The 12,386-nt window shown below is 35.3% G+C and overlaps 1 pseudogene; it reads right to left on the bottom strand.

The window, feature by feature from the left end:
• Positions 1 to 905: 905 nt before the first annotated feature.
• LOC121391235 lies at positions 906 to 12,072 on the bottom strand (annotated as a pseudogene).
• Positions 12,073 to 12,386: the final 314 nt, after the last annotated feature.

Below are 12,386 nucleotides of genomic sequence, written 5' to 3'. Positions count from 1 at the left end.
CTATCTCCTTTTTTTGATATTGTACTGACGAAGAAGTGATAGACAGTCAGCCATTTTTCCTTTACATGTGGAGATCCACGCCCAATAACAATAATAATGAAAATAATTATTAAATGTATAACCGCAAATTAGAAAATAAATTTTAAAGTTCCATGTCATGTTGTTTTGTTGATGTTATATATGATTCATTAGTGCATTGTCTAAAAGCATAAAGTTTATAATGTAATTTATCTTATGATTACATAGACGGGGAAAGACACTTGACCTAATGGACTTTTGTATACAAAAATAATGTCCACTGTAAGCAAATTGTAACTTCAGTTGTAGCCAACTATTGTTTATGTGATGGCACATTATTTAAATTATAAAAATTATTTATACTACAGAGCTATGTTACAATAATAAAAAGCTAATACAGGTATGTATATTGTATGAAGTTTTATCTATAATAATTATCTTAAATTTTTTATTTTAAGGTTTTTCCAGGAAACTATCAATATGTAGACAACAACTTACAAGTTTCACTCATTGTAATCCAGTAAGAGTATCCTTCTACTATCGTGTTCAGTACTAGTACCTCATGATAGTACTACTGTCACTGTAGACTGGTTACTGGAGTAAGAATATTAGTGAGTGTGGGAGAAATGTTATAGATGAACAAGGAAGATTTGCCATGACTGCAAACAGAGGATATTCACATGTTATTAATGTAGATCATATTGTTACAGATCTATATACAAATAATATCTCCTTTTTTAGATACATAGAGCTCGTATTGACTCTCAGGTTCACTTGTATGGTATCCCCAATTGTTAATTTTCGAAGTTAATAAAGCTTAAATGATGACAATTTTGTATTTACTAAATGTCTTTAAGATATATATATACTATATATATGTATATAATCTAAAGGTCGCTATTTATTTCAGTAGAATAACTCTTCAGTACATTATTCATAAAATAATATGCTCCTTTTTTGTTCATTAGTTGAGAGTGAGTCCCCTGTTCTATGACAGTTCCTCTATGAAGTACAGCTATATTATCTGCATTGGAAATAGTAGACAATCGATGGGCAATGATGATGGTAGTAGTCCCCTCTCTAGCTTTGTCTAGAGCTTCCTGAACAGTTTTCTCACTCTCTGTGTCCAGAGCAGAAGTGGCCTCATCAAGGAGGAGGATCTTGGGATTTCGGACTAGAGCTCGAGCTATAGCTATACTTTTGTTCTGACCTCCACTTAAATGCATTCCTTTAGAAACCCACATTTGTATCATAACCCTAAAAATAACAGAAAGATAATCATCATAACAAATAATATATATTGTCTCACTTGAAGGGAGTGTTTGAATAAAGTCATGAATATTGGCAGCTTTAGCTGCTTCAATGATCTCTTCATCACTGAGTTCTTATAATTAGCACCATAACGGATATTATCATCATAGACATATCAAATAACACTGGTTCTTGTGATACTAAACCGATCTGACGACGAAGCCATGAACATTTAAAAGACAATATTTTTCTCCATCCAATGACAAAAACACAGATGTGGGATCATAAAACCGTTCAATGAGGAAACAACAGTACTTTTAACCTGAGCCACTGGGTCCTAGCATAGCTAGTGTCTTGCCAGGCTCAATACTGATAGATAGATTTTGCAAAACTGGCAGCTCAGGACGTGTAGGATACGAAAATGATAAAGACTATCATTGATATCTCTCCCTTCACATTTTCCTACATAAAATGTATGCTCTAAATCTGCAGAATATTGCCCCAGAGTATTAATATAAGACCTATTTATGAGATGATTAACAATATAATTGTTTAGGATAAGTTTGCTTTTATGAGTTTCATTATGCTGTACTACTTTAATGCTACTAACCAGAGTTATTTCAGGACCAGCATTAGCATCTTTCTGGGATTTCTTTTTGAGCAAATGTGCAATTGGTTTTGCTGACAAATGTGTCCTTCAATAAGTCAGGTGATGTTAAGAAACCTAACCCTCTTAGTAGAAAAGCTGATGCATACACCAGGCCCAGCCAGGGGGGTGGCATTTGGGGGCTTGAGCCCCCCCTTTGGCCAAAATACACCCACACTTATTGATCAATAGGTGGAGCTGATGCACTGTTAGGCTTTCTTAGCTACAGCTACATGCACAAACCACAAACATAACTCACCATTAGCACCTACAAACCACTGAATAAGACTCAATGGATCAGCTTGTTCCTATGATGCAATACTTTTTTCTTATTTTGTAACTATATATCATAGAATTTTAATTTAGCAGCTGTCCACTCAGCTATCCAGCAGCATAGAAACTAAGTACAGGTGTAACAGTATACTATGTCAAGAGATTTACTAGATTACTTTAGTACCCGACCACAGGACATTCCATCAACTAGTACTCAAACTGCTTCATCAACAAGGTAAATTACTAAAGAGCATGTGTGTTTCTACAACTTAATAACAGCATAGCATTGTACAACAATAATAATAATTAGTCAAACAGAAATAATTAATACAAGAATCATATTTAAATTTTCATAGTGAAGTTCAAGAGTCGGAAGAACAACAATAGAAACAAGCTCGAGTTCCTGAAGCTGAACCACCAAGAAAGCAGGCTCGAGTTCTTGCACTTGTTGATATTTGTGATTTTCTCTCTAAGACTGATGTTTCAGAAGCAGATAATATCAGTTCATTCATACCATCCCTTCTTTCGACCAAAATTACACCTTTCCTAAAGGAGCAAAACACCGTTCATTTCAATACACTTGGCTCCAGAAATATCCATGGCTGAAATACAGTGAGAAAAAGAATGGTGGTTACTGTCTCCCATGTGTTATGTTCGCCAAGAATACTAGCTCGCGGTGCTGATCCTGGAATACTTGTCAAAAGTCCAATGACAGATTTTAAACATGCGATCGAAACATTCAACAAGCACAGTGACAAGAAATACCATAGGGATGCCATAATTGTGATGGATAATTTTGTGAAATCTATGATGTGGTCAGACACAATCAATTTCAGCCAAATCTCTGATGCCACACGAAAGTTGGTAGAACGAAACAGACAAAACTCCGGGTCTATTGTTGAAACAATAATCTTTTGTGGTCGACAAACATTGCCCTTCGTGGAAGTTTTGAGAGCTACTCAGATGTTGAAGAGACGACCTCAAAAAATCATGGAAATTTCTGGGCCTTGATCAAATTTCGAATTTCAGCTGGAGACACAATACTCCAAGACCACTTTGCTACCACCTCAAGAAATGCCACGTACACATCACTAACAATTCAAAATGACATCATCAATATTGTTGGTGATCACATTAGACAGATCCTAATTAGCAAAGTACGCACAGCTCAATTTTTCTCTTAATAGCTGATGAAGTCACAGATTGTTCCAACAAAGAACAGCTTGCTATAGTATTGAGACATGTGATCCTGATAACAATCAAATTCGAGAAGATCTAGTAGACTTTGTGGAATGTGATACTGGTATAACTGGAAAAGCTCTGGCAGACAAAATGCTTGAATTTTTTGAAGAAACATGTTTGGATTGTCAAAGTTGTGTGGCCAGACATATGATGGTGCAGCGAGTATGTCAGGGAAAATCAAAGGAGCTGCTGCAATTATCACGTCAAAATATCCTCTTGCTCTGTATACCCACTGTGCATCTCACCGACTGAATCTTGCTGTAGCACATTCATTTAGTGAAACATGTGTTCAGAACATGATCTCCATTGTAAACAGAGTTTCTACATTTTTTTGGGCTCATCCAAAACGTCAAAAGAAATTAGACGAAGCAATAGATAGTATTCAGCCAACATCAAGTGTATCTAAACTCAAAGATCTTTGTAGAACAAGATGGATTGAGCGTATTGATGCTTTGGATCGTTTTCACCACACTACATGAGTCTATTGTTGAATGCTTCCAAATAATTTGTTCAGAAGGACGAGCTGAATGGTCTCAGGATTCAATCACTGATGCTGTCACTCTCAAATCAGCAATCACAACAACTGAGTTCATTTCCTCTCTTGTTATTGCTTCAAAATTGATGATGTTTCTCCTTGGCTAACTCGCAGTTTACAAGCTGAAGCTAAAGATATCCTCCAAGCTTCAACTGAAGTAAACCATCTCATTTCAAACTCTGAAGGAAGTCAGAGAGAAAGTTGACGATCACCACAGAAAATGGTTTGATGAAATTGAAGCAATGTGTTCCAAAGTGGCTATTATTCATCAATGCCTAGACTTAGTGGCCGACAACAAACAGATCAAATACCCTGCATCATCACCATCTCAGTACTTTCTCAGAACTATCTCAATTCCAATGTTAGACCATCTTTTACAAGAGCTCAAGACAAGGTTTTGATGACTCTCAAAGAACAACTCTCCAAGGATTTTGTCTCATTCCGTCAATAATGGTTTCAATGAATTTGGAAATTGTTCTTTCCAACTTGGTGAGCTAGGAAACATGTACTCATCTGATCTTCCATACGTCTCAAGCCTGAAAAGTGAGGGACTCAGCTGGTATATTAAATGGCGAGACCAGGCAACAGAACATGGAGCTGCTTCTCTTCCATCATCTTTGCATCACACACTCCCACAAGTTTCACAGATGTTTTCAAACATAAAGACCTTACTGCTCATCTTGTGTTCATTGGCAGTTACATCATGTACGGCTGAACGATCATTTAGTGCCCTCAAACGAATTAAGAGTTCACTTAGATCAACGATGGAAACAACCGATTGTCTTCTTTGTCTCTTGTTCATGTTCATCGCGATATAGACATTGACATTGACCAGGTTATAGATGAGTTTGCTAGGAGGCATCCACGTCGCTTACAACTTGAGAGCATTATTAACAGTTAGTATTATACATATTTTAACTCTGCATGGTATGAATCTCTTTCTTTAATATGACAAAGTCAAGTCATGGTGTGGATATGGATAGTCACTGATTAAGGGTGTGGTTTAATTTTTTTACAAACAAGCCCCCCCTATAAGAAAATCCTGGCTACGGGCCTGTACACCATAGCACAAAAATCCTATGTATTAAAAAAGATGACAAATCCCAAACAGATATCCTATAACTTCTCACTTGAACATATCTCCATACTCAATATGATAGACTGCATTTGGATCAGATATTACTAAGTATGTTCCAAGATTATAGCTCACAGCAAACAAGAATATATTAAGTGACCAAGATAGCCCATAGGCAATGCCGTGCAAGCAGTATTTCCTTAATCTAGTCCTATAAAAGATCATTGTATGAATTGCATTCACACAATGCTTGGAAAAATACAAAAATAATCACCTTAGGGGTATGCACAATTTCTTTGAATATTTCTTTTCAATTGATTCTTCTATACCAAGGGATATGACAGTGTGAATATTATCAATTGCTTCATTTGCAATCTTTGCACTCTCCACTAGTTTTTTCTTGTCTAAGTAACGCATACGTTTGAATCAGCCATAGTTGAAAAAGGCCTATAGCAAAAAGAAAAGGGAATCCAAGCAGTATAATCATTGATATAGCCCACGAAGCATTAAAACTCAACACAACAGTTACAATGACAGCAGAAAAAGCCTTCAAAACATCGCCCAGATGAAATCCACTAATCTGCATGTAACAAAAACATGAAATAGAGGCTTTAAAATGTATCAAAATTATGTAGGCATATGCCTACATAATTATTTACTTACTGAAGCAGACACTACTGAAATGTCAACAATCAAAAGAGTGGTGAGTGCTCCGACAGAATTTTGAGGCTGATCAAACCAAGCCATTTCTTTTTCTAACATGGCAGTAAAACATTTTGTTCTCAGCTTGATAGCTAAATTTAATTCTGCTGTACCCAAAGACCCAATCTAATAAATTGAAGTGTTTATGATTAAAGACATTAATTATAAACTAAAGCATGCTTGTGCATGCCATGCCAAGATGTTACATATGTGACTTACACATATCCCTTGAACAATAGCACCACCAATACCAATTAGAATATAAAATGCAGACATATGCAAAATGTCACTTAACATTTCATCAAAATCTGGTTCACTAAGTTGCTAAATAAAAATTATTTTATTATTTGATGTAAGAATTATGGCCTCACCATAATAGCTATACCAAATATCATATAACTTATCGGTATTGCAGCTCCAAATATTAAAGATGTGATTATGCCTAAAGCTAGTATACGCCACTCAGATACGGCCAGCTTCAGAATGGTCAATATGGACACCTTTTCCTGTCCCATTGTCACCAGTAGAGTCAGTGGTTAGCTGTATTAATACATAATAATATATTATATTAATGTGTTTTACTTCTTTTTCTGTTGTATTGAGAGTTGTTTTTTGAATTACTAAATCAGATACATCAACTGGTACAATATCAGATGCTGGAATACATTGCTTTAGTTTCACTGGTTTCTTTACAGAAGAGATGATCTCATGCTCTCTTAAATGTGAATCACTCCGTCCTGCATGTAATTCTCTTCGTAAGGATTTCTCGAACTGCTCTGTTGAAGTCCTCCAACATTCCTAAAGAAGAGGAGAAATCAATATTGGTAAATAATAAGTATACCTCCTTCAGCATTCTCCTTTTCTTCTAATCTTTGGCTTAAAACAAGTTTGTAATACAAACCTTTACTGCTCATTAGTTGACTATGAGTACCCATTTCAATCACTCGTCCATCTTTGATACCCACTATAACATCGGCTGTTTGAATACTGGACAAGCGATGGGCAATGATGATGGTAGTACGTCCCTCTCTGGCTTTATCTAGAGCTTCCTGTACAATTTTCTCACATTTTTGTCTAGAGCAGAAGTAGCCTCATCAAGTAGGAGGATCTTGGGATTTCGAACTAGAGCTCGTGCTATAGCTATACGTTGTTTCTGACCTCCACTTAACTTAGTCCCTCTTTTTCCGACTACAGTATTGAATCCATCAGGTAATTCACATATGAAGTCATATATGTTAGCAGTCCTAGCAGCCTCTTCGATCTCTCCCATTGTGGCATTCTCCTTGCCATATTTGATATTTTTCTAATATTGTGTCGTCAAAGAGATTAGACTCCTGTGTGACAACACCAATTTTACTTCGCAACCATTTTACATCCATTCTGTGAGGGAGTAGCCATCAAGAGTGATCTAGACATAATTGTTATTATTATATACTGCTTTTATGTTATGCCTGTTCATACCTTGCCTTCTTTGAGGTTATAAAACCTTAAAAGAAGTTGAAGTACAGTACTCTTACCACATCCACTGGCACCCACCAATGCAACAGTTTGTCCAGGTGCAATATAAAATCTATTCCACGTAGTACTGGAATATCAGGACGAGATGGATAATGAAACACAATGTCACAAAATTCTATTTTTCCATGAATTGTTTTTGGAATTAATTGTCCATAAATAAATGAACCAGGTTCTTCTTTCTAGAATTATTTGATAATGTCATTAGCGATCATTCACACACACATACCTCCTCATCAAGAACTGTGAACACAGCTGTAGCTGAGGAAAAGCAGGAAACAATTAAAACAAAATTGGGGATTGTCACATTTAGTTCTGACCACCCAAAAGCCAAAGAAAACAACACCTGTAAATATTGCTATATACATTCATTCCATGTCATATCTTACTACGAAAATATCTCCTGGTCTTATTTGACATTTTGAGTACAAAAAATGATCCAAACCTATTCAAGTAAGGACATGTGACACTGTCTATGACAGAACACTGCTACCTTACCAGAGTGCAATGAAGTAAGATTCAAACAGAATGAGTGTGTAGATGGCTATTAATAGAGTGTTGACAATCAGTTTCTTAAAAGTAGGTTTATAAGCTTCTTGCAATAAATTGTGGTATCTGACAATATCACAAATAACTTTGAATAATATATACTAAGCACCTGTTTATCTCATGTTCTTCCCCTCCAAATGCAACAACCGTTCTAATACAAGAAAGAACTTCCTCAGCAATTTCTGCAGCTTTATTGAATGGTTTTTGAGCTTGCAATGAAAACTTTGTCATTAACTAGAGGGTAAAAATTCTTCACAAAATGAACAAATACTAAGTTGTTATCTTACCTTACTACTAACTACAATTGTCAGTAGAACAGCTGGTAATATGATACTGCAAACCAAAGACAGTTGCCAGCTTTGCACAAATGCTATGATAACTCCTGTTATAATAATTGAAAGACCTTTGATTGCTTGACATAAACCTAGGCCCATTCCTTCTTCAATATTCTCAATGTTTCTACCAGTGAATAGATGGATGGATGGATGAAACTTAAAGTAGAGACAATGGGTAAAATAATGCTCACTTGGACAAATATCCATTTAATTCAGCAGATGGATTAACATCAAACCATTCAATATTCTTGTGTAGAATGACTTTAAATAAAGCTCGTCTAATACGATGAGCTTGATTCTGAGCACTCCAACTCCAGAGTACAATTGACAAAAAAGCACAAACAAGTGAAGTCAGGGCTAATATGAAATAATACCATGAATAAACCATAATATCCAGCTGTAGTTTGTTATTAAGGTTGTTGGATTCAAGGTAGTCAATCACTAATTTGGTTTGAGCAGAGCCATTACAATTTAATTGGATACTTTCATTCCAGGGGGCATCGATTATTTTTTTTGCCATGGAGTAAGCTACAAATTCATTAATGGTAACTCCAAAGACAAGAGTAGTACAGGGCATTGCAATACCAAATATAATAGATGTTATTGTACCAAATATCATCATAAAATAGTCATACCACCTTGCATAACGAAACTACACAAAGTATTACTGCATAATTAATATACAGCTGGTTAATTTGAACTCACCACTCGCCTAAATGGTATCAGTTTCTTATCCTGCTTCTTTACTTCATTACTATTCCTGAATGATCCAACAACATTGATGTAACACAGTAACACAAATAAAAAATATGACTAACACTTCTGAATCCATCTTGTACAGGCCAACTTCACTTGGTATTGCAAAAGGAAAGGAATTTACAAGATTGAGGAAATTTGTATTGTCATAATTATTATGGAAGCAAAAAGATCCATGACATTAATTCATAAAGTCATCAATTAATTAATAGGAGCCATGATTGTATTATGAATGCCATTCAGTATTTTATGATTTTATGATAAATACTAGTTACTCTAGCACGTAAGCAGAATTATTAGTAGGAGGTGCATGAGTCCTTTTAAAGTGGGTGTGTCTTTGCCACTTTGGACTTACGTCACTTGAGGAGACAGCATGGTTGTCAGAACTCGACTATCTCATCATAGTCATGCAGTGACTGAAACTTTTAAGACCAAAAATGGCGGTAACCTTCAAAAACAAACCAAAACCAAAAAGAAAAGGTCAAAGTGTTGTCTTTGTCTCCTCTTTACTTTACCATTTCTCTGCTTCGTGTACATATTAACTATCGTCTCTTTTATGAACTGTAAATGGATACAAGATCAACTTATTTACGTGCATAAAGTGAAAATACCGTATTTTGTTAATTTATCAAATCCAGCTGAATTTGGTTTACAACATGCTACTAACTTTTACCTACAACACGATAACAAATGCCACATTGGCATATGGTATATACCACAGAGGAAAATATTCTACCATGACATACAATGAGAATGAAAAGAATGCGTTACTTGATGATGGATCACCTATCATCTTGTATCTCCATGGCAACACAGGAACGAGGGGTACCTATTCTCGAGTAGGTCTTTATAAGTATTTGAGTGTGGAGAAAGATTATCATGTGATTACATTTGATTATCGAGGTTTCGGTGATTCAGACTGTCACCCAAATGAGACAAATTTAATGGAAGATGGATTACTTGTGTGGAAATGGATACGAACCCACACAACTAAATCTATCTATATATGGGGCCATTCACTTGGTTCCAGTGCCACAGTTTATCTGACAGTACAGCTTCAATTGTTTGGATATGAATCCTGCAGGAATTTTGTTGGATGCCCCATTCACTAATGCTGTTGATGCTGCTTATAATCATCCATTTGCATTGCCATTTTTACCTCTTGGAAAACGAATATATCAAGACTACATGTACGAGAGGCATCCATCAGATGAGCGGATACATCATATAACTTGTCCCATAATGATAATGCATGGTCATTCAGATATTATTATTCCATTTCATGTTGGTAAGAAGTTGTATGATGTTGCTCTCACGACAAGAGATCCACGTCGAATTACTTTCGTCGATTGTGGCCAGTCAACTCATAAGTACAACTACCTTTCACAGAATTGAGGAATGCATTAGACACATTTATCAAACAGTAATTATAAAGTATTTAACATATTTAATTTATTATTATAGTTGTTCTCTGAAACGCTTGTTTATTTGTAATTTTAATAATATTCTTTTTGTGATTGTAGTATCCAATTTAATTTATTATTTTTTACGAGACTCCTGTTTTGAGCGCTGACCTTTTGATGTTTTCTTTGTAGATTTGGGTGTGGTTTGTACTTGAAATTCCTCTTGCAATTGTTGTAATTCTGTCTTCAGTTTTGTAATTTCATCTTCAGCTTCCTTGAGTTGTTTTTCTGCTGTCTCAGCTCTCTCTTGTTCTGTTTTTGTTTTCAGTTCTTGTTCGCTGTGAAAACAAACAATATTATCTAAATGTTTCCTGTTGTCAGAAATAATCTAATAATGGAACACTAACTGATGTGCTAGTCTACCACGTAAAAGTATACATCACATACACTTAACACTAACTGATACCCTTATATAGAGAGAGCTTCTACAGTAGTCTATCATGCATAAAGGTACACATCACATACACTTAACACTAACTAATGCCCTTATATAGAGAGAGCTTCTACAGTAGTCTATCATGCATAAAGGTACACATCACATACACTTAACACTAACTAATACCCTTATATAGAGAGAGCTTCTACAGTAGTCTATCATGCATAAAGGTACACATCACATACACTCAACACAAACTTATATAGAGAGAGCTTCTACAGTAGTCTATCATGCATAAAGGTACACATCACATACACTCAACACAAACTTATATAGAGAGCTTCTACAGTAGTCTATCATGCATAAAGGTACACATCACATACACTCAACACAAACTTATATAGAGAGAGCTTCTACAGTAGTCTATCATGCATAAAGGTACACATCACATACACTCAACACAAACTTATATAGAGAGAGCTTCTACAGTAGTCTATCATGCATAAAGGTACACATCACATACACTCAACACAAACTTATATAGAGAGAGCTTCTACAGTAGTCTATCATGCATAAAGTTACACATAATATACACTTACTTGGTTAATAATTACAAAGGCACTTACGCTGTTATAACAAGGAAACTATAAAAATTACCTCTAATCTCACTATGTATTAAATATATATCATTTTAACTTACATCAAGTTTTTCTTCACTTCATCTAAAGCCAAGACCAATTTCTCTGCTTCTTGTGGCTGACCTCCTCTTCCTTCTGGTAGTTCTGTATTGCGATAAAAAGTCCAGGATATATGAGTTGTATTAGTCTCTTCACAATTACATAGGTCTCTATGTTGCAATAACCTATAATATATAGTGTACCTTGTTCAGCAGCCAGGTCTAACTGATTGATGGAAACTTGGTTTTGTAGTGTGATGGACTACACAGAAATAAAAGAATATTTTTCATTTGTAACCTTACCTCAAGTTGGGTTGATGCTACCTCTCTAACATTATCATCTTTTCCTATCATCAGTATTGTTTCTAAGAGGGTCTCGTCAAACTTAGTCTCGTGAGACTTTTCACTACCAGATTCCACATCATCTTGTCTAGATTTGATCCTAGTATCATCAATCTCTTCTTCATCAGTTATCATTTTGTCTTCAGTATCACTGTATTTATCATCATCCTTCTTCTTGACTGTGTGTGTTTCTGTAACAGTCTCTACCAATATGGCTGACAGTCGGATCCAATCTTGAGCCTCATCTTGTAATGTTTGTAGTTTATCTCTCTCTTCTCCAACCTCAAGATCAATCTCAGACGAATGCTCCATTGACATTTCTTCTAACATATGTTGACAGCTCCTACAATGTATGTAATAGAATGACAATAATCCAGTATATACTATTGTTATTGTATGACTGATTAACCAGTGACTGTAAGCCTAGCTATGATGCATTGAGTTCCTTGTTATCCAGAACTCAATACAGAATAATTCCAAGTACCCCAGTTCCCAGTTATCGCTTTATTATAAAGTTATTAATAATAATTATCTTATCACAATAATATTATGCCTTCCAGTACGTCCTTCAAACATTATTATCACTTAATACACATTACAATTGGTGATTGTAATCTATACTGACTTTGTTA

This window comes from Gigantopelta aegis, unplaced genomic scaffold (genome assembly GCF_016097555.1).
Source record: "Gigantopelta aegis isolate Gae_Host unplaced genomic scaffold, Gae_host_genome ctg1973_pilon_pilon:::debris, whole genome shotgun sequence".
Taxonomy (NCBI): domain Eukaryota; kingdom Metazoa; phylum Mollusca; class Gastropoda; order Neomphalida; family Peltospiridae; genus Gigantopelta; species Gigantopelta aegis.
This window is presented reverse-complemented; position numbering and strand designations above follow the sequence as displayed.